This window comes from Thalassophryne amazonica, chromosome 1 (genome assembly GCF_902500255.1).
Source record: "Thalassophryne amazonica chromosome 1, fThaAma1.1, whole genome shotgun sequence".
Classification (NCBI taxonomy): domain Eukaryota; kingdom Metazoa; phylum Chordata; class Actinopteri; order Batrachoidiformes; family Batrachoididae; genus Thalassophryne; species Thalassophryne amazonica.
Window position 1 is genome coordinate 132,597,057 of NC_047103.1, and position 20,647 is coordinate 132,617,703.

At 45.5% G+C, this 20,647-nt stretch overlaps 1 long non-coding RNA gene across 1 annotated transcript in view; it reads left to right on the forward strand.

Annotated features, from left to right (window-relative positions):
• Positions 1-18,610, forward strand: part of LOC117514302 — a 47,307-nt gene extending 28,697 nt beyond the window's left edge. The window contains exon 3 of the long non-coding RNA XR_004561850.1: positions 17,949-18,610. This is a non-coding gene — a long non-coding RNA (uncharacterized LOC117514302). The remainder of the gene's footprint in view (positions 1-17,948) is intronic.
• Positions 18,611-20,647: the final 2,037 nt, after the last annotated feature.

Below are 20,647 nucleotides of genomic sequence, written 5' to 3' on the forward strand. Positions count from 1 at the left end.
TGGGCTTGAGTCCAGAACATCATGGGTTCAAATCCCCTGGAAAATCACTAAGGACCCTTGGGCAAGGCCTTTAATCCCCTATTGCTCCCGATGTGTAGTGAGCGCCTTGTGTGGCAGCACCCTGACATCGGGGTGAATGTGAAGCATAATTGTAAAGCACTTTGAGCATCTGATGCAGATGGAAAATCGCTATATAAATGCAGTCCATTTATAAGGTTGCAGTTCTTTCTTTTCTAGCAGATTATACTTGTCAATTTTTCCTTACTTTTGTTCTGTTGTCGATTGTAGACAGATTGGGCCTCATGTATCAACGTTGCGCACTTGTGGCGTAAATTTCCGGTGTAAACTTGAAGTACACCAAAGTTTCCGTGACATGTATCAAGCAGTGCGCACCTGCCCATTTCCGGCGTTCGCCCGACATGACCTTGATAAATGCGGCGGGTGAAAACAATCGTAATTATAATGAACACGCCCATAAATATTCAGACTCCGCTTCAGACACACCCTCATTTCACGACATGGAAGCCAGGAAGACGGCAAAGAAAAAGAACTTCACCAATCACGATGCATGCCAATTGAGCGTCAAAAGCGGCCGTCGTATTAATTATTTTGTAGTATAATCAAAAAAGTGTTATTCTCTTTTCACATGTCAATAATTCTTGACATGTGGATATTTGCTAGCTCAATTAATAAGACATACCTTATTTTTCAGATTTCTTTTTTTTTTAAAATTTATTTCTTTATCTATTTGATTTTAACAAACAAATGGAGAAAACAAAACCTGATTGCAGCACGGGCGAAGGGAATGACAACACTACAGTTGTAATTATCAATTTGATTGTCTAAAACGATCACACCACAAAGTTAAGCTCAGTGCTGCTCTGGCTCTAGGCTCGAAGTCTGGAGAAAAAGGCGAGCAGCGCTTTCTTTGCGGTCAGCGCTGTGGCCACGTATTAATTATTATGTAGTATAATCAAGAAAATGTTATTTATTTAACATATGCATTGATTTGTATGATGGCACTGTTTATCATGTTGATCATTTTCATTTTTACATGGATTCCAGTACTGGTTCATTTTGGTGTATAATTTACACCACCTCTCGACTTGGTGTATATATTCAGCGCACCATACGCCAAAGACCACATTGATAAATGCCAAGTAGCGCAGCCATTTTGGCGTACACCCCATATACGCTCAAATATCGCCGTACACAACGTTGCTACATGAGGCCCATTGTGTGTAATTATTGTGAATTGTTTTAGATAAAACTGTCAAGGTCACAGTTGCTGGAACTTCAACATTTTAAAGTGTGGCATTAAGATACTGTGAAATAAGTGCACATTAATCAATTTTGTATGTGTATATTAGTGTGAGTTGGTGTCCAGGGTAAAAGATAGAGTATTCTGAGGGAGAATTCTGAAATAGATCTGTTGATGAAATAAAACTTTTCATCTTGTTAAGATGATAACTCAAAGACAATAAATACTATCATCTTCCTACTTTCCATATTGAATGATCATGTAACTGGGATGAAGTGGTTAAAATATGGTTGATTTCTGTACACTGGATAAGGTGTAAAAGTTGGTTAGTTTCGACTACTTAACAGATTTTAAGTAAAGCTGATCAAGATTATATTTCGGTAGAGTGATTAATGATTGGATTTATTGTTGTGTGATATATTTTTGTGTGGTGTTGGTTTGAAATTTGTGTGGGTTGATTCTTTTCTGTCTGGGGAAAAAAGAAAATTCAGATTGACTGCTTCAATTAAACATTGCAGTATTTGGCCAATCTTGCCTCAGTAATCATGAATGAGCTCCTGTGGAACTGACCAATTAGATCAATAACTTCCAGCGGGTATTCATTGTCCGGAAACAGGCTCGTGTAAGCAATGAAAACTTTGGGTTCTAAAACATTGCTATGAATCAGTTATTAAATACTGCTAAAAGATTGAAAAATTGTTGATTGACTGATCCACTAATTTTTTGATGGCACATAACAGACAGAAGGGAGCAGTGGTTGTGGTAGATTCTCGGAGGACTATTTAAAAAAAAAAAAAAGAAAACTGATTGTGAGACTGTGATTGCATACCCGGTTCTTGACCTCCGGGCCCCAAACAGCCTGACAGAAGGTTGGTGGAAGAAAAAAAAAGAAAAGGAAAAAGTCTCCTATCGGTCCACTGTAATTAACAGTTCCGTTGGGTTCTCCGTGTCTACATGTGTGTATAATATGTTGTGTGTAATGTAACACAGGTCTTCTTTGGACCTGTGGACGTTTTTTGGGTTTTTATTTGAGAAGAGTTGGGTTATTTTGCTTGTTTGTTGTAGCAGTTGTGGTATTCTGTTCCTGGTCTGGGGTGTTGGAGGAGGAGCGTGTATACACACAGCTGCTGAGGGAAGCTCTAAAAGTTCTCTCTCCTCCTCCTCCTCCTCTCCCTGCTGCTCCACACCACCACAACTTGAGGGAGGATTTGAGAAACACTGCAGCGATATTTGTTGTGCTATAACACATGAAACACAGGGGTTTAACTAGTGTTTGAAAAGTGTTTGTTACTGTTAAATTTAGAGAAATATTGTTTATTTGATGTAATCAATTCCAGCTTTAATGTTGTTTTGCATTACGTTGCATTGACTTTACCAAATACATTCAGTGTTCTATTTTTTGAAGCGTGGTTTGTTTTGGGAACAAAGTGTAATTTATCACTCCAGCTGGAGAACAGAGCAGAAGGTTGTACAGTGTGTGAACAATAAGACTATGTTGATTATTGTAACATGTTTATAGAGCTCCTGTTGAAAGCGTTAATGTTGGTGAGGGTGAATTGACAGCAATGTAGAAGCAACAAATAATAATAACTCAATATTTTGATCATCCTGTGTTCTGATTGAAATAATGTGAACTCTCATGAGATGCAACTAACCTCTGCTGCAAATCAAACAAGAAGCTACAGACTTTCATAAAGCATTGATTGTTGGGAAGGTGTCGTAGCACGGACCCACAACAGGGGGCGCAAATGAACGGACAATGAGTAAGCCAAAAGGTAACAATTTAATGTTGTGATATTACACAACGAAACGTGTCTTAATCTCACAGTCAATAAACACCAGGTGAAGTGTGGGCAGGCTCGAAGATAGAAGACGCCCGACGAGAGAGAAGCCGCGTCCCACACGGCTTCCACCACCAACGGCCTGAAGAACACCGGAGCCGCCAAGTCCCGAGTCCCCAGGTGGCCTCTGTCTTCGACTGTCGACCCTGGTACTGCTGGCAGAAAGCAGAAATATGATGTGTGAGTGTGAGTCCGCACACTCAGTAATATATAGTCCAGATACCGTTAGGAGGGAGCACCTCCACTTCCAAATCACACACACTCGTGCAGCTCCTGTTTGTCCCTCTTCTGGGTCTTCACAGGATTACGGCTGCAAACAGACGTAAGTCACAGTTTAAATTCAGCAGAGAAATTACCTTGGTTCTGGTAGTCGATTTCTCGGCGGGGAGGTGGAGTTGCAGTCCGGCTTATATAGTAGTGTAGATGAGTGACAGCTGGAGTGATGAGTGACAGCTGTCACTTCCTCTGGGTCTGGCGCCCTCTCGTGCTTGGAGCCCGCACTCCAAGCAGGGCGCCCTCTGGTGGTAGTGGGCCAGCAGTACCTCCTCTTCAGCGGCCCACACAACAGGAACCCCCCCTCAACGGGTGCCTCCTGGCGCCCGACCGGGCTTGTCCGGGTGTCGTCTGTAGAAATCGGCCAGGAGGGCCGGGTCCAGGATGAAGCCCCTCTTCACCCAGGAGCGTTCCTCAGGACCATACCCCTCCCAGTCCACCAGATATTGGAACCCCCGGCCCTTACGACGGACGTCCAGGAGCCTGCGGACCGTCCAAGCAGGCTCCCCGTCGATGAGCCGGGCAGGAGGCGGCGTAGGTCCAGGTGCACAGAGGGGCGAGGTGTGGTGTGGCTTGATACGGGACACGTGGAAGACAGGGTGGATCCGCAGTGAAGCCGGGAGTCGGAGCTTCACTGCGGCCGGGTTAATGATCTTGGGGATGGGGAATGGTCCGATGTACCTGTCCTTTAATTTGGGTGAGTCCACACAGAGGGGGATGTCCTTTGTTGACAGCCACACCTCCTGCCCGGGCTGGTATGTGGGGGCCGGGGAACGTCGGCGGTCCGCATGGGTCTTGGCCCTCGTCCGGGCCTTTAACAGGGCAGAGCGGGCGGTCCGCCACACCCGGCGGCACCTCCTGAGGTGGGCCTGGACCGAGGGCACACCGACCTCTCCCTCCACCAGCGGGAACAATGGGGGCTGGAACCCCAAACATGCCTCAAAAGGGGAGAGGCCGGTAGCAGACGAGACTTGGCTGTTATGGGCATACTCGATCCAGGCCAGATGGTCACTCCAGGCCGCCGGGTGCGCGGAGGTGACGCAGCGAAGGGCCTGTTCCAACTCCTGGTTAGCCCGCTCTGCCTGGCCGTTGGTCTGGGGGTTGTACCCGGACGAGAGACTCACGGTGGCCCCCAGCTCCTTACAGAAACTCTTCCACACCTGCGAAGAGAACTGGGGACCACGATCTGATACAATGTCCGATGGTATCCCATGCAGCCGCATGACGTGGTGGACCAGGAGGTCTGCCGTCTCCTGGGCTGTCGGGAGCTTCGGGAGGGCCACGAAGTGGGCCGCCTTGGAGAACCGGTCCACTATCGTGAGAATAACGGTGTTGCCCTGGGACGGCGGGAGGCCCGTGATGAAGTCCAGGCCGATGTGAGACCAGGGGCGATGAGGCACTGGCAGGGGTTGGAGGAGTCCCGTCGTCCTCCGATGGTCTGCCTTGCCCCTGGCGCAGATGGTACAGGCCTGGACGTAGTCCCGGACGTCGGTTTCCAGGGACGCCCACCAGAAGCGCTGCTGGACTACTGCCACGGTCCTACGCACTCCGGGATGACAGGAGAGCTTGGACCCATGACAGAAGTCCAATACGGCAGCTCTTGCCTCTGGTGGGACGTACAGTTTGTTCTTGGGGCCAGTCCCCGGGTCCGGGCTCCTTGTCAGGGCCTCCCGGACGGTCTCCTCCACGTCCCAGGTGAGGGTGGCCACGACAGTGGACTCGGGGTGATGGTCTCGGTGGGGTTCGACAGCCCCGCTTTGGCTTCTTCTTCGTGCACCCGGGACAATGCATCTGGTTTTTGGTTCTTGGTCCTGGGGCGATACGTGATCTGGAAGTCAAAGCGCCCGAAGAACAGAGACCAGCGGGCTTGCCTGGGGTTCAGCCGCTTGGCGGTCCGGATGTACTCCAGGTTCCGATGGTCCGTGAAAACCGTGAAGGGCAACGATGCCCCCTCCAGCAGGTGTCTCCACTCTTCAAGAGCCTCCTTCACCGCAAGAAGTTCCCGATTGCCGACGTCATAGTTCCGTTCAGCTGGGGTCAACCTGCGGGAATAAAAGGCACAAGGATGGAGGACTTTATCAGCCTCCACGCTCTGGGACAGCACGGCTCCTATCCCTGAGTCAGAGGCGTCCACCTCTACTATGTACTGGCGATCAGGATCAGGCTGCACCAGAACTGGTGCAGTCGAGAACAGGCGTTTCAACTCCTGGAACGCGGCTTCGCACCGATCCGACCAGGCGAAGGGGACCTTGGTGGAGGTCAGGGCAGTCAGGGGGCTAACTACCTGACTGTAACCTTTAATGAACCTCCTGTAGAAATTTGCAAAGCCTAGGAACTGCTGTAGTTTCCTGCGGCTTGTTGGTTGGGGCCAATCTCTCACCGCCGCAACCTTAGCCGGATCAGGGGCGACGGAGTTGGAGGAGATGATGAACCCCAGGAAGGACAAAGAAGTGCGGTGGAACTCGCACTTCTCGCCCTTCACAAACAGCCGGTTCTCCAACAACCGCTGTAGGACCTGACGTACATGCTGGACATGGGTCTCAGGGTCCGGGGAAAAGATGAGTATATCATCCAGATATACGAAGACGAACCGATGCAGGAAGTCCCGCAAGACATCATTTACCAAAGCTTGGAACGTCGCGGGGGCGTTAGTGAGGCCGAACGGCATGACCAGGTACTCAAAATGACCTAACGGGGTGTTGAATGCCGTCTTCCATTCGTCTCCCTTCCGGATCCGAACCAGGTGGTACGCGTTTCTAAGATCCAATTTTGTGAAAATTTGGGCTCCATGCAGGGGCGTGAACACTGAATCTAACAGAGGTAACGGGTATCGGTTGCGAACCGTGATCTTGTTCAGCCCTCTGTAATCAATGCATGGACGGAGTCCGCCGTCTTTCTTGCCCACAAAAAAGAAACCAGCACCCATCGGGGAGGTGGAGTTCCGGATCAGCCCGGCAGCTAAGGAGTCCCGGATGTAGGTCTCCATTGATTCGCGTTCCGGACGTGACAGGTTGTACAGCCTGCTGGACGGGTACTCAGCGCCCGGGACCAAATCGATGGCACAATCATACGGTCGGTGCGGGGGAAGAGTGAGTGCCAGATCTTTGCTGAAAACGTCAGCAAGATCGTGGTACTCCTTTGGCACCGCCGATAGATTGGGGGGAACTTTGACCTCCTCATTAGCCGTAGTGCCGGGAGGAACCGAGGATCCTAAGCACTCCCGGTGGCAGGTTTCGCTCCACTGCGTCACAACCCCAGACGGCCAATCAATCCGGGGATTGTGCTTCACCATCCATGGAAAGCCCAAAATCACTCGGGAGGTAGAAGGTGTTACATGGAACACTATCTCCTCCCTGTGATTCCCAGACACAACCAAAGTCACTGGTTGTGTCTGATGTGTGATTAATGGAAGCAGGGTGCCATCTAGTGCTCGCACCTGCAATGGTGCCGGCAGAGACACCAGAGGGAGCCCTACTTCCTTTACCCATCTGCTGTCCAGCAGATTCCCTTCAGACCCTGTGTCTATCAGTGCTGGGGCATGAAGGGTTAAATCCCCACAAAAGATTGTTACTGGGATTCGTGCAGATTTGCGGGGTTTTCCCGCGTGCGTGTTATGACCCACCCTTAGCCCAGTTTCTAAGGACGGGCGTTGTTGTTTGACCGTTTTAGGGCAGTCCTTCTGCATGTGCTCGCAAGAGCCGCAGACGAAACACTCCCCGTGGGCCAGCCTCCTTTATCTGATGTTTGACTTTAATTTGGCCCTACTCGTGTCCCTAGCCTCCTCAGCAGGGGGAGCTGTAGCCACACGGAGCTCTCTGGCAGTGAAGCGTGGGGACGACGTCACCTTGTCGGAACCGGAAGGGGGAGGGACGACTAGTGCCCGGTCATGCCTCCCGGCCTGCTCCCGACGATGCTCGCTTAAACGGTTGTCTAAACGTATAACCAAATCGATCAGCCCGTCAAATTCCCGCGGTTCCTCCTTGGCCAGTAGGTGCTCCTTGAGGACCGGGGACAGTCCATTTACAAAGGCGGCGCGGAGCGCAACGTTATTCCAGCCGGACCTCGCTGCCGCGATGCGGAAGCCGACTGCATACTCGGCTGCGCTACGGCGCCCCTGTCTCATCGACAGCAGCACGTTCGAAGCGGTCTCGCCTCTGTTGGGATGATCAAACACTTGTTTGAATTCCCGTACAAACCCAGCATAAGACGTTAGGAGCCGTGAATTCTGCTCCCAAAGCGCCGTAGCCCATGCGCGTGCCTCTCCTCGAAGCAAATTAATAACATAAGCCACCCGGCTAGCGTCTGATGCGTACATGACGGGGCGCTGTGAAAAGACGAGCGAACACTGCATGAGGAAGTCCGCGCACGTCTCGACACAGCCCCCGTACGGTTCCGGAGGGCTTATGTATGCTTCAGGGGACGGTGGGGGGGTTCGTTGAACGACCAGTGGAACGTCTAATACGGGCCCAGGACCAGCCAGAGGAGTGGCTGCAGCAGCGCCCTGATCGCGCGCTTCCACCCTGGCAGTGAGAGCCTCCACCCTCCGATTAAGGAGGACACTCTGCTCGGTCACTAATTCTAACCGGGCCTTGAAGGCGGTTAAGATCTGTTGCAGCTCACTCAACCCGCCTCCCGCTGACGCCTGCGCTCCTGGCTCTTCCATTGGCCGTTCAAGCTGGAGTTGACGCCCCTCGGAGTCCATGACGTTGGCCGAGAAATCCTGTTGGGAAGGTGTCGTAGCACGGACCCACAACAGGGGGCGCAAATGAACGGACAATGAGTAAGCCAAAAGGTAACAATTTAATGTTGTGATATTACACAACGAAACGTGTCTTAATCTCACAGTCAATAAACACCAGGTGAAGTGTGGGCAGGCTCGAAGATAGAAGACGCCCGACGAGAGAGAAGCCGCGTCCCACACGGCTTCCACCACCAACGGCCTGAAGAACACCGGAGCCGCCAAGTCCCGACTCCCCAGGTGGCCTCTGTCTTCGACTGTCGACCCTGGTACTGCTGGCAGAAAGCAGAAATATGATGTGTGAGTGTGAGTCCGCACACTCAGTAATATATAGTCCAGATACCGTTAGGAGGGAGCACCTCCACCTCCAAATCACACACACTCGTGCAGCTCCTGTTTGTCCCTCTTCTGGGTCTTCACAGGATTACGGCTGCAAACAGACGTAAGTCACAGTTTAAATTCAGCAGAGAAATTACCTTGGTTCTGGTAGTCGATTTCTCGGCGGGGAGGTGGAGTTGCAGTCCGGCTTATATAGTAGTGTAGATGAGTGACAGCTGGAGTGATGAGTGACAGCTGTCACTTCCTCTGGGTCTGGCGCCCTCTCGTGCTTGGAGCCCGCACTCCAAGCAGGGCGCCCTCTGGTGGTAGTGGGCCAGCAGTACCTCCTCTTCAGCGGCCCACACAACATTGATGACCAATGAAGTGCTTATTAATTATTAGTTGATGTATGCAGATTAAGTTAGGCCTTAAAGGACAGAGATTGTTGGACAACCTTTCACATGATTATTGTCCATCCTGACCCATAGTTATTCCTGCGAACCAAACATTGTTTATGTATCAGATTCTGTCATTATTTCTATTTATTATTGGTGTTTAAGCATTGATTAATCCAACAGTTCTATTCTGGGATAATTTGCTAAAAGATACTTCAATTCACTTTCAATGATCCTGCATGTTTGATGTTCTGTGCAGTTAAAACTGTTTTGACATGACACCTCTTAATGGGTGTTTCCCCACCCCTTGGAACCCCTGCCCAGTATGGAAGGCTGCGAGCCCATGACGGGTAAGATCCCATCTTAAACCCTGGGACAACCTAAGGCAGGCCCAGTCACGATTACTCGACCTTGTCTCTGTGACGCTCTGACTCACTAGGACATGAGGATATGGCACTGGGGTACTGTGGTGGGGTCAAATTTGGCCATATGCCTACATGGTAGGCAGTGTATTGATCTAATTAGAGTACTGGATCATTGTCAGGAATTGAATTGTCATATTGGCCTGCACGTAATAATCTATATTAATCAATGCTTATCATTCATCCAATCAATCAATTTTTGCAAATGAATGCATCACAATGTCCACCAAACCGCTGATGGTGTGTATGCCTGATCCTCAAACAAACCAGTCCTACCCCGCAGCCTCTTCAAGTGAGCAGCTGTCCTAAGTCATGGACCATGTCACGTTTTTACAGCTGGAATGGTTGGACTGGTTAATGCTCATTTTGTGACATTAGGATTTTAGGCATATGCAAAACATTACTGCAGAGCATGTCTAATTTATGCAAAGCAACAACCCACAGGGTAATGAGAGACCAAAACGAGGGAAATGTCCAACCCCTCATTGCCCGTTTCAAACGATCCATATGGATTTTATTGAATTGAACCAATGTGAAGGGAAAAAAATATTGCCTAGTACTAATTGATGCATATAACAAATGGGTAGAGGTGTTCCCTGTTAAACAGGCAGATGCTCTGACAGTTGCAAAGATACTTTGTAGAGACATAATTCCAAGACATGGAATATCTGAAACAATGTACAGTGATAATGGTACACATTTTGTAAATACAATCATCCAACATTTGACAGAACATTTGAAAATAAATGCAAAAACACTGTGTTTTTGGGAAAGAAGCAGACGGAACTGCATCTTTGAGAATGGGAGACAAGAAAATCCTGTTCTATTCCTGTGCACCTGTGTTTGAAGAAAAAGTCAAGAACGGGGCACAGGACAGAGTACATGACACATTATTTTGACTCCACTTGCAGCATGCTTTACACATACTGATGATAGTACAGATCTATGCACTACAGCTGAAGGGAAATAACATGAAAAGAGTTCCAGATTCCCTCAATCCCTTGCTGAACTAAACTGAGACTGTGAACTGTCACCTTCAGCCCCTAAGCCAAGACAAACTGAACCTTTTGAACTGTCACCAAAGAAAGAAGACATCTTCAAGACCAGAACTGTTGTCTCTCTCCTGTCCCTAGGGAACTACGCACCCTGCTGATGATTTTGACAATTATTGCTGTGATTGTGGCATTTACTGTGTGGTGGTAAGAAAAAATATATGAGCCACGTTACAATTCAGACCAGAGAAAGTGATACCTTTATTCAAATCTGGTGACAAGCATCATTACTAACCATAGGCCTGTGTCTTTCTAGTGTCACAATTTTCAAAGATATTGGAAAAACTTTACAATAACAGATTTATTGAACAACACTACCTGCTTAATGGTAGTCAATATGGGTTTAGATGCAATAGAAAGGATTAATAAACACATGGAGTTTGTGTCGTTCGTGGAGTTCCTCAGGGTTCTGTGTTGGCACCAAAGTTATTCATATTGTATGTCAATGATTTATGTAAAGTCTCAGATCAGTTTAGAGCAATCCTCTTTGCAGATCATATGAACTTATTTTGTTCAGGAGATAATTTGCAACAGTTAGTAGATGGTCTGCGGTCAGAGATGATAAAGTTAAGGAGTGGGTTCAATATGAACAAGCTGTCACTAAATTGGTCTAAAAACGAAAATAATGTTATTTGGAAACCATAAAGAAGATGAACAAATACAGTTAAACATACAGGGGGCAATAACTACAAAACTAGAGCATTAAGAATACTTCATAATGCAGGTTATTGGGATCATACCAATCCACTGTTTATTAAATCAAAGATTTTGAAACTCCATGACATGATTTAATTTAAGACTGTTCGATTGATGTATAAAATAAAAAATAAGCAAGCACCTTTCAGAATTCAAGGATATTTTATGCAAAGAGAAGGAATATATAATTTATGGGGTATGTATCATTTTAAAGTTGCGGGCTCAAGGACGACCAGGAAATGCTTCTATGTCTCTGTTTGTGGCACAAAAATTGGAATAAGCTACCTGAGAAACTCCAACGATGTCCAAATATCAATCAGTTTAAATATTTATACAAAGAAATGGTGTTTGACGGGTATGTATCTGATGGAAACCGCTGAATTGTGTTGTATGTTGAATGTGCTTCATCTAAATTCTTACCATTGTATGTACTGGGGTAACTAGAACGAAATGGGAGCTATTCATACTCTGACGTTATTGAGGAGCACTGTGAGTATCAACTTTATTACGAGCGGTAGCTGGACCTCATGGCTCTTCTTCGGATCGTGGTATCACATCCTGCTACACCTGCTCACCCCATTGTTGTTTTTGTTTTGTTTTTTTTTGGACTTACTGCGTGTTATGATTTGTTGTATGATTCCTCTTGCTTGATCAATGCCTCAACGGATGATTTCCACCACAGTTGATGGCTTATTGCTGGACCGTTACTATGTTGCATTATTGCTATCGGAGGCTGAATTATGTCACCCCATCCAGACGGGGAAAAACTGGTGGTTAAGTACACTGTTTGCAAGCTTTTTGATGTTTCTACAATGATGATGATGTTGTGAGTGTAGACAGTAAAATTCGATAAACAGGAGGGAAGAATGACAGGGTTTTCTCTATATTGTCAGTATATATTATCAAATATATGACAGGGTTTTCTCTATATTGTCAGTATATATTATCAAATATTAATGTCTTTACTTTGATGTACTCTCTGTGATCGTGTCTTTGATTCTGTTCTCTATTTTTCATATATACATGTATGCATGTGTGAGAGTTTATGTACCATTATTCCTTTAAATAATTACTCATTGTCAAAGCAGTCACTGTTCAAGTAATCATTAAAACTGCCACATGAGAAAGTGAGCAGATGATCTTTGGCTTAGTCAATGTGCAGATTGTTTTGCTAGAATGTGCAGACTGTTTTGTGAGAGTTATGTTTTTGCTAAGCGCAGATATGCATCTTAAATTAACGGTTCAGCCTTGAGGGAAGAGCAGTGTGACCGGAACACTGGTTCAGGGCTGGACATTATTATGGGACTAAGAGCTCAAAGCCATAACAGTTTTCATATCAGCGTGAGACCAGACTTTGTGTCTTTCCATTGTTTTGTGACTCCTTTGTCACTCCTATATGCTTGTATGTAACTATATTCAATAAAAAGGAAAAGCAAATGGGCAGGGCCTTCAGAGCAGAACAGTTCTTGATGAAGGAGCTCCTCATTTGTTTTCTCCTGATCAGGAAAAGAAATTCAGTGTCTCCAGCGTGATCATTTTCTGTGTGTGTAAACTGAGTTGTTCTTTCCAGGTCCAACTCTGAACGACCCTGACACTTGGGAGGAGCTCGGAGTCAGGCTGCTGCTCCTCCACGTCGAAAGGAGCCAGCTGAGGTGGCTCAGGCATCTTTTTTGGATGCCCACTGGATGCCTCGCTGGAGAGGTGTTCTGGGCACGTCCCATCGGGAGGAGGCCCTGGGAAGACCCAGAACACGCTGGAGGGACTACGTCTCGCAGCTGGATTGGGAACGCCTCGGGGTTCCCCCGGAGGAGCTGGGGGAGATGTGTGTGGATCAGGGAGTCTGAGCGGCTTTGCTTGAGCTGCTGTCGCCGCAACCCAACCTTGGATGAAGCGGAAGAACATAGATGGATGAATGACAAGTGTAAACTGTACAGCCAGTACAAAGGCAGAACCACACTGAAGGCACTTGTTGGTGTGACTCCCAATGGTGCCATCACTTTCATCAGCAATCTGTATGGAGGAAGCACTTCAGACAAGGCCACCACTGCGGACTGTGGAATCCTCAGTCATTTCCAAACAGGTGACACAATGCTTGCAGACATTCTCCCACAAGGCATCTCACTCAACATCCCTGCTTTCCTTGTGAATGGCCAATTCACACAAGAGAGGTCATCAACAACAGGCAGATCTCTGTTGCCAGGATACGTGGGGCGCTCCATCCAGAGAATTAAACTGTTTTTTTTTTTGCCATTTTGGACCATCTTCCTTACCAGTTCAAGAAATGTGCAAACAAACACCTGAAAGTATGTGTTTGTCTTGTGGATCTTCAGACACCAGTCCTCAAAGAAGTTTGAGCTGGAAACATGAATTTTTCCCATTCCATGTATTTTTAGATGAAAAATTTTACATTATTTTGCTTTTCACATTATTTAATCATCAACAAACTGTCAAGCCTGTAAGAATTTGTTTTCACCAGTTTAACTCATTTCAAAATTGTGTTCTGACCTGCCTGGCTGATATTGTATTTGAACTTTATTTGGTATAGACAGTATTTGCAGTCATATATGTATGTAATGTGTGATCTGTCATGCATCTACAAATACCTGTAGCTCCAACAGTTTGTGCCGATGCATTCAGGGTATCATTTGCTAAACTTTACTGCTATTAATTCCACTTTAAGTGGCAAAAAAGACATGTTTACTCTAAGGATTTTTCACTTTTGCTCATGTGTATATATTGCCTGGGTGGATTTTGAAATAGATTTCAAGAAATTGAATTAAAACTTTACACAATTAATGGGAAATATTGTGCTCTGTCTCTAACATAGGACCACTGTAACATAGGACCACTCTGAGCACATACAGTAGTGTTCAGAATAATAGTAGTGCTATGTGACTAAAAAGTTCAATCCAGGTTTTGAGTATATTTCTTATTGTTACATGGGAAACAAGGTACCAGTAGATTCAATAGAGTCACACAAATCCAACAAGACCAAGCATTCATGATATGCTCACTCTTAAGGCTATGAAATTGAGCTATTAGTAAAAAAAAAAGTAGAAAAGGGGGTGTTCACAATAATAGTAGTGTGGCATTCAGTCAGTGAGTTCGTCAATTTTGTGGAACAGACAGGTGTGAATCAGGTGTCCCCTATTTAAGGATGAAGCCAGCACCTGTTGAACATGCTTTTCTCTTTGAAAGAAATCATCTCTTTGGATGATCAAAGACAGTCTGGAGTTAGTGTAAGTGCTGTGACAGAAGACGCCTGTGTGAAGCTAATTTATTTGCAAGAATCCCCCGCAAAGTCCCTCTGTTAAATAAAAGACGTGCAGAAGAGGTTACAATTTGCAAAAGAACACATCAACTGGCCGAAAGAGAAATGAAGGAATATTTTGTGGACTGATGAGAGTAAAATTGTTCTTTTTGGGTCCAAGGGCCGCAGACAGTTTGTGAGACGACCCCCAAACTCTGAATTAAAGCCACAGTTCACAGTGAAGACAGTGAAGCATGGTGGTGCAAGCATCATGATATGGGCATGTTTCTCCTAATATGGTGTTGGGCCTATATATCGCATACCAGGTATCATGGATCAGTTTGGATATGTCAAAATACTTGAAGAGGTCATGTTGCCTTATGCTGAAGAGGACATGCCCTTGAAATGGGTCAAGACAATGACCCCAAGCACACTAGTAAACAAGCAAAATCTTGGTTCCAAACCAACAAAATTAATGCCTCGCAGATGTGAAGAAATCATGAAAAACTGTGGTTATACAACTAAATACTAGTTTCACAGGATTCACAGGATTGCTGAAAAAGCAGTTTGAACATAACAGTTTTGAGTTTGTAGCGTCAACAGCAGATGCTACTATTATTGTAAACACCCCCTTTTTTACTTTTTTTTTTACTAATAGCCCAATTTCATAGCCTTAAGAGTGTGCATATCATGAATGCTTGGTCTTGTTGGATTTGTGAGAATCTACTGAATCTACTGGTACCTTGCTTCCCATGTAACAATAAGAAATATGAGGTCTATTAGAAAAGTATCCGACCTTATTATTTTTTTAAAAAACCATATGGATTTGAATCACGTGTGATTGCGTCAGACAAGCTTGAACCCTCGTGCGCATGCGTGAGTTTTTTCATGCCTGTCGGTTGCGTCATTCGCCTGTGAGCAGGCTTTGAGTGAGGTGTGGTCCACCCCTCTCGTCTATTTTTTATTGCGAATAAACGTCTGAACGATTTGGAGCTTTGCTGCATCAATTGTTTTTCCAGAAACTGTGAGAGACCTCCAGGTGGACACCGTTCGAAAAATGAATATGGCTTTCAGGGACGATTTTATGGGGATTAAACAGATTATGGAGTGTTACTGCCGCTTTAAGGACTGCCCACAACTCCTGAGACCGCGGCGTGCTCCCAGCCCCCATCGGCAGGCTGACACCCCGCTGGAACAACCAGATCATTTCCAAAGTGAAAGCTTTGTTGATCCGGGACCTCGTCTGACTTTCACAAAAAGGCAGAAAATGTGGACATCAGCACTTTTTCGGCACATTCCACTGTTACAGGAGTTTTTTCATGGAAAAAGAAGCGGAGGGATGCGCCACGGAGCCGTTCATTATGCAGCACAAAAACACCTCCATGTTGATCTCACAGGACGGCTTTCATGTGGATTTCAGACGGATTCCGGCTGCTTTCCAGTCGTGTGAATATCCAATTATGATTGTGCATGAGCTGGACATGCCCAAACATGTCCTGGAAGGCTTCATCACGGCATTTCTTTGCGCCATGCAGCTCCGCCGCGACACGCAGAACTCCTCCGCACGTCTGTCTTAATGTGCCGAAAAATTGCTGATGTCCACGTCTTTTCACAATTCCTGTGCTAGTCAGACGACATACCGGATCAAGACAGTGTCCAGTTTAAAAATGAACGGCACATTTCACTGTTACAGGAGTTTTTGTCATGGAAAGAGAAGCGGCTCCACCGCGCGTTGCGGCGGAGCTGCATGGCGCAAAGAAACGCCGTGATGAAGCCTTCCAGGACATGTTTGGGCATGTCCAGCTCATGCACAATCACGATCAGATATTCACATGACTGGAAAGCAATGGGAATCCATCTGAAATCCACCTGAAAGCCATCCTGTGAGACCAACACGGAGGTGGTTTTGTGCCGCGTAATGAACGGCTCCGTGGCGCATCCCTCCGCTTCTTTTTCCATGAAAAAAACTCCTGTAATGGTGGAATGTGCCGAAAAAGTGCTGATGGCCACATCTTCTGCCTTTTTGTGAAAGTCAGATGAGGATCAACAAAGCTTTCACGTTAGAAATGATCTGGTTGTTCCAGCGGGGTGTCAGCCTGTCGATGCGGGCTGGGAGCGCACCGCGCTCTCAGCACTTGTGGGCAGTCCTTAAAGCAGCAGTAACACTCCGTAATCTGTTTAATCCCCATCAAATTGTTATGTGTCGGACGCGGGCGGAGAACCGACCAGCGTTTGACAGGACCCAGTATAAAATAAGCAGAGCACGGTACAAAGGATAACAGAATTTAATAACATAACAGTGGGTGCTGAATAATAACAAATGAGTGCGCGGTCTGGCGAGGTGGAATAACGGTGCGCTCCCAGCAGCACAAACGGTCCGGAGCCAGAACAGTTCGGACCCAAGGACCCCGCCGACACCCCCCAGGTGGCCGCGACCAACCGAGTCTGTGAAAGAAGAAACCATCATGTGAGTCCACCACTCCACACACAGAGAGACCACTCAAAGGTGTACATAAACAGCAAACACTTCCTGGCGTAATCACCAATCAGCTTCCCACCCTGCAGGCATGGAACACCCAGTTCAATTCTCCACTGCAGTGGAAGCTGATTAAAGGACTAACATAACAGCTCAATATAATAAGGTGTGAGGGACACCACATTTACTGACTGTACTCATGTTAGTCACAAAACCTAAAGTACCTCAGGAAGTGTGCTGACGAGCGTGAGACCTCACCCCCTCCTCTTTCACAGACCATGGCATCAAACCTGGTATGGTCTCTGCGTCCATGATGATGAGATGGTTCTCCAAACGTCGATCTCACCCGTCTGGTCACAAGGTCGAGTCTCTGGCAAATACACACTGTGTACTCCAGACTTAAATGCAACCATGCCCCAATCCATAAAGATGCACCACAGCTGTGAGTCCTGACGAGCTGCACATGACAAGCTTCAGGTGATCAGGGTGAGGTCCTGATAACTCAGCCACACAGCCACTCAGTCCTGAACGCATGCCACCTGGAAGGAAAAACAAAAGACAGAGAACAGAAGACAGAAACAAAAGGCAGCCAGGCACCCCAGCCATACAACACAAATCGTCCCTGAAAGCTATATTAATTTTTTGAACGGTGTCCACCTGGAGGTCTCTCACAGTTTCTGCAAAAAAATTGATGCAGCAAAGCTCCAAATCATTCAGACATTTATTCGCAATAAAAAATAGACGAGAGGGGTGGACCACACCTCACTCAAACCTGCTCACAGGTGAATGACGCAACCGACAGGCATGAAAAAACTCACGCATGCGCACGAGGGTTCAAGCTTGTCTGACACAATCACACGTGATTCAAATCCATATGGTTTTTTTTTTAAATAATAAGGTCGGATACTTTTCTAATAGACCTCGTATACTCAAAACCTGGATTAAACTTTTTAGTCACATAGCACTACTATTATTCTGAACACTACTGTACATGTACATGTATACAGCATCAAGATACTTGAGGTGACAGTAGTTTTGGAAGAAATATGTCTCTGTAAAATCCTTCCAAGGCAAGAATGTTGGGGCCCAGCTTAGATCTTTGATCAGTGAAATTATGAAGAGTTCTGTCAGACTTCACACCACCATGTCACACCTGGTAGCTCCTTTCAGGTATAAGTTGCCCTGGATCTGGTCCCAGTACTGATAAGTGTGCTTTACTTTAACAGGTCTGGTCACATCATCCACCATGAGGAAGAAATCAGACTTCTGATCTGCTTGTGCAATTGTCTGATTCCTGGCTGACCAGGAGCACTTGACTTTATTGATGTGATCAGCTGAGACACTGCCATCTAGAGAAGCCCCAAGGAGACCACTGGAGGCAAGATACAACCCTCTCTCCTGTACTTGAAGTCCTGTGACTGTGCTGTACTCTTGGATGGCGGTTTGCTCATGGTTCAGGTCCCAGGCTATGGCCTGGAAGAAGAAAAAGTCAACTGATTGGTGGCATGGCTGTTACACAAAGGTTTCACTGTTTTGTTGATTTTATATTCACACCAGAGAAATTAAGTGCATATATTTTCCTTTATAAATAGCCAGCCCACCTGGACATAATTTGAGGGCTGTATCATAAATGTAATATCATTTAAAAATTTAATTATAATTTAAAAATCTAAAATGAAAATTCACCAAATCACCTGATGTCAAAAGAAAATATTGCAATAGCAAATTAACAATTTTTGGTACAAATGGTTCAACTAATTGTACAAATATTATTAAAGATCTACCTTGACACCATCAGATATGCTGTACTCATCTTGAGGGTCTTGAACAAGGAAGGGAGATAGGAGATCCTCCAGATGGCAGCCAGCACTAGACCGAAGTTGCTTGCTGTGACCCTGTTCCTGCGATAGGCAAACCTGGAAGAAGAGAGAAGAGAGAATATACAAACATAAATACACTCACCCAATAAGGAAAAACTGCTCAATAAAAATAAAATAAACACAAAGTTAAGTGTACAATATTTTCTTATCAAGAACTTCAAATTATAACTGAAAAACAAAGAACATATAGAATTTATATCATTCAATTTTTAACCTATATTTAATATATCTATTTATCCACCACCAGCCACAGAACATTTTTCCTCTGTCCCACTGCTGCCGTCTCTACACTGAAAAAAGAGAATGTTTGAACCAACTTTTAAAAAGTGTTACAATTTGTAAAAACCTGAATGAATTAAGTTGTTTAAACTTAAGTTACACTAACAAGAGAACAGACAAAAGCTTTTTAGCGCAGATACTCATCATATAATCCACTCGTGACAAGGATTTCAACCATTTCAAGGAATAAAAAAAAAAATCCAGAAATGTGAACATTTTTTAATATTTTGGCACAGGAACACTCATTTGAAATAATGGTAACTTGTTAAAAATAATGTCCGGTTGTGCCTGGGTGGTTGCCATTAAGGAACCAAGGTGGTTCCGTGGTGTCGTGGATGCAGCGAAGTGCGACATCAGTGCATGCTGTCAGACTGAACTTGTTTAATTTTTTATTCTTTATTGTGTGAATTTAGCCAGAGACCCAGTCCTGGATAAGCAGTTGAAGATGAGTAATATTTTTCAATTTAAAATTTTGTATTTGCAATAACGTGGTGGTGAATTCACTTTCTGTTGGGACATTTCACTGCACAACAAGCCATGATATTACAGGTGTTTGTGATAAAAAGCTCAAAACGGCCCACAGCCATCCACAACACCTAGCAGTCGCTGCTAGAGGACTCTGTGGACATTATGAGAGGAGGAGAGATGGGGCTCAACTGCTGTCACTCAAAGTGACCACGCCCCAAAGCTAATACATAAAGGTGACCCTCGTGTGCCTGTGTGTGTGTGTTCGCTATGCACAGCCACAGTAATTAAGCAATCAACACCAAACTTGCTATGGTAACTGGAGGCACCAAGGGGGAGGAGGTCACTGGGGCCCTTAGGTTGAAAGTGCATGTGCCCGAACACACACACACACACACGGTCAGCCTTATATATTAGACAACAACCTGCTCCCTGGAGCCCTTATTTTCGCAGTTCACGTGGTACTCCGGTCAGGTAGCAAGCATCACACTTTACTTACTACGTAATAGCGGCTGGCTAGGGTGCACTTTAATTACAATCCAAACGGGATAGCGCACGCAAGTTAAGGTGCACATTTTTTCAGTTAAAATGTACCTACTGTGTTCGGCATGCCAGAGTATTACAGTGATATGACATGTTATCATCCTTAATCATCATAAACTTGAGTCTCATGGATGTCACAAATTGCTCGATGAAAATTAATGATGACACACAATGCAATGCAGCTTACTACACCTTAACTAAGTGACATGAAATATACAATGACATGGCAAAAATTCTTCTCTATTAATGGTGCATAGAATGGGCAACTCAGCTAGTTATGCATAAATTCATGGCTTAAAACAACTTACAAAAAAAAAAAAATCTCCCCTGTACGGTTGTCATGGAGGGGGAACTGTCTGAGACCAAAACTGTTTTTTGTTTTTTGGCATGAGGCTATAAACATGTTCATCTCTGCTCTGAAGGTGGACATTTTAACATGGATTTCAATGGGAACCTGCTCACTTTTGCAGTCAGCCTCAAGCAGCCAGTCAAGGAACTGCATCTGAGACCATCAAAGCTTCTCACTTGGGTAAAATATCATGTGGTCTCCCTGCTTCTAAATATATAAATATTGCCTTAGGTGCCTTATGAATGTTGATGTTACACATCAACATTTGATGGACAGGCTAACATGTAAAGACAAATAAAGTTTGAAACAGTTCAAGTTAACAGTTCCAGTTAAAGTAGACTATCATAGTAACTACAACATGAGTGACAGACTGCTCTTAATTGGTATTTGTTTTTATTCTTAGCTAACT